At 44.4% G+C, this 3,186-nt stretch overlaps 1 pseudogene; it reads right to left on the bottom strand.

Annotated features, from left to right (window-relative positions):
• Positions 1-260: 260 nt before the first annotated feature.
• LOC110543486 (histone deacetylase 1-like) lies at positions 261-2,234 on the bottom strand (annotated as a pseudogene).
• Between the last annotated feature and the right edge of the window lie 952 nt (positions 2,235-3,186).

Here is a 3,186-nt window from a genome sequence, read left to right on the forward strand (position 1 = left end):
ACTTGGCAGTTCAGGATTTTGTCTTCTGGTTCCCCCCAACCCCCAACCCTACATTATACACAACTGAAACCTGGGACAGATGGACAAGGGAAGGGTTCACCCAGCACCACTGTCCTGGGCTCTGGTCCCTGGTTCCTATCTACTCCCTATAGACATTATATTTAATGTATTTTACATGAATACACAGAAGAGAAAATATAAAATCTGAAAGATGGGGGGAAGTGAGGAATTTGGGGAGAAGTCAGAGCTGCAGATCTTGCTCAAGCCAACTAGACCTCTTCTTAAACCCCTTTGACTTCTGGCATCTCCTTCTTGATTTTCTCCTCTTGTGTGGCTTTTTTTTTTTCTCTCCTGGAGCTTTCTATTTTTCATCCTCTATCTTGATTCTTTTGGTTCTTTTGAAGTCGGATGAGTTCTTTTTTTTTGTTTTTTTGGTTTTTTTTTTTTAGCATTTTCATGCATGTTTTATTCATTTTTTTATTTTTTTATTTTAACTTTCATTAATTACAATTTATTCACTTTGCATCCCAGATGTAGCTCCCTCCCCCATCCCCTTCCAGTCCCACCCTCCCTCCCTCTTCTTCTCCTATACCCCTCCCCCAGTCCAATGATAAGGTAGGACTTCCTCCCTTCCATCTGACCCTAATCTATCAGGTCTCATTAGGTCTGGCTTCATTGTTTTCCTCTGTGGACTGGTAAAACTGCTCCCCCCTCAGGTGGGGGTGATCAAAGAGCCAGCCCATGAGTTCATGTCAGAGATGGTCCCTGGTCCTATTATTAGACATGAACTGGCCTCTTGGATGCTGAGCTGCTGTGGGGTACATCTGTGCAGGGGTTCTAGATTATCTCCATGAATGGTCCTTGTTTGGAGTATCAGTCTCAGAAAAGACCCCTGGGCCCAGATTTCTGGGTTCTGTTGCTCTCCTTGTGGAGCAACTGTGCCCTCCTGAGTTCTTGCGAACACTTTCTCCCTCCTAGTCTGAATCAGAGAATTCTTCCTCACAGGCAATTTGTTTGGCAGTGGAACAGATGGGATGCATTTGTCAGAATCTTCTTTGATCTCATTATCCTCTGGAATGGCATGCCAAGGCATTGCCTGCATTTGGACCCCAGGAGTATGGGGCAACATTCCCAAGTTCTCAAAAAAGTTGCTCCTTGATCTTTTCCAGGTACTCATTAGTGTTCCAGTTAGTCATATTGGAAGGGGTGATATGAAACTTGAAATCCGGTCCAAAGTATTCAAAGTAGCCATTGTACGGTAGTTCATTAAGGATCTCTGTGTCCAGGGCCACAGCTGTTTCTTAAGACCAGCATCAAACCACATTATGGATGGTATAATCACCTCCTCCCAGCATTTGCATAGGCATTGACTAATTCCACACCCTTCGCATGCCCTTTGATGGTCAGATTGAAGCAGCCTAACTTATCCCAGACAGGGAATCTGAGCCACACTGTAAGACCACTGCACTAGGCTGGAACATCTCCATTACTTTGGACATGACTGGCTTGAAAATGGCTTCGTAGGACTAGTCATCAATTCCATCTCGGAGCGGATCATTAACAGCATAGCACTTGCCTTTGCCAGCCCCAATATCCCATAGTTCCCAGGTACTGGGAAGTACCCTCCATATTTATGAAAAGAGACAGTTATGGCCCAGTCTGTGGTATAGAATGCCTCTTCCATACCATCACCATCGTGATTATAAATGTCAATATACAGCACCTTCTGGTAATATTTTAGCAGTTTCATGATGGCCAAGAAGATATCGCTGATGTAAGGTAACAAAAGCCATATGCTTCAGACTTCTCTGGGTGACGCAGGCCTCCAGTCCAGTTCACAACAATGTCCCTCTGCTGTTATTAAGTTTCACAGCACTTGCCACAGAGCCACCAATAGACAACTGACAGAACTCAAACAATCCATCAAATACTGGACAGTCCTTACCAATGTTGAATCTCTGCATCTGCTTGCTGTACTCAGACGTGTTATCTGTGTGAATGGAACATAAGAATTTAATGTAGTAATCACTGTTGTGCTTTGTGATCTCCTCAGCATTGGCTTTGTGTGGACGATAAATTTCCATTTTTCTGTAGAGACCATAGTTCAGCAGCAAATTGCGAGTCACATGGATTCGATGAGGCTTCATTAGGTGGCCTTGTCCATAATAGCAGTTTCCAACATCCCAGTCATAATAGGAACAGATTCTCCTCTTGGTGCCCTGAGTCTGTGCCATCTTTTTTGCTGCCAGGTCCACCCGTCAATCTCCTGTCCATTTTTTTAAAAGTCATTTTATAAATGATACTTAGCAATATCCTAGTGTTTTATTTCCTTTATTTACTTGTGTAAATCTGTCCTTTCTTCTCTCGATGAGAGCTAGAAACTTTTTGGTTTCCTTTACCACTGAGATTTAGGAGAGGAGGTTGACGCATTGAGTGAGCTGCTTGTTGTGGTCTTTGGCCACTGGAGGAAGACAGGGCAGAAGCATGATGTCTTGGTAAAGAAGGTTTGAATTTACTCTTTCACAGCCCTTCATGTCTCTTAGTGCCCTGATAATTGGTCAAAGTCAACTGAAAATTCAGTGGCAAGACAGCTCAAACAGTGTATAAAGATGAGCTTGGGACTCAGAAAGACACAGAAAGATGGAAACTAGATGCAAAGGGCTAACTGAAGTACTCAGAACTTGTGGGCTTAATGTGCCTCAAACACGCCACAAAGTACTCCCTCTCTTGCCTCCTATTTAAGCAAAAAGCTCTATGGCTTTGGTTAGGCCAGAAGGAAAAATTATGTCTGCAATTCCCAGTCCAAGAAATTCCGAATAATTTGGAGACAGCCAAAGACATGAGTCAGCGGGTTTCTCTTCTTTTTTCCCTAGTGGAGCCTGTCTCCAACAAGGCCCTGTTCCAGCTGTGGGGTGCCCCTCCCAAGGGCCTCATAGAGGCTGTGGGTGGCAGTTCCTCCTATGCTGGTGGCAGGCTGAGCTCCTGCCAAGGCCGAATGAAGCCACTTCAAAGGACACCACCACCACCACTGATAAATGGATTCAGAGGCTTGGCTCAGCTCAGAATACTCTCAAAGTCTGCTTCACAGGCTTCGTTTGGAGGACACACTCTTCTTCTGCATAGGTTTGGATGATGGAGGCTCTTACCTAGGCAGCTATTTGTTAAGCACAACCTCATCCCTCAGGA

This window comes from Meriones unguiculatus, chromosome 8 (genome assembly GCF_030254825.1).
Source record: "Meriones unguiculatus strain TT.TT164.6M chromosome 8, Bangor_MerUng_6.1, whole genome shotgun sequence".
In the NCBI taxonomy this organism is placed as follows: domain Eukaryota; kingdom Metazoa; phylum Chordata; class Mammalia; order Rodentia; family Muridae; genus Meriones; species Meriones unguiculatus.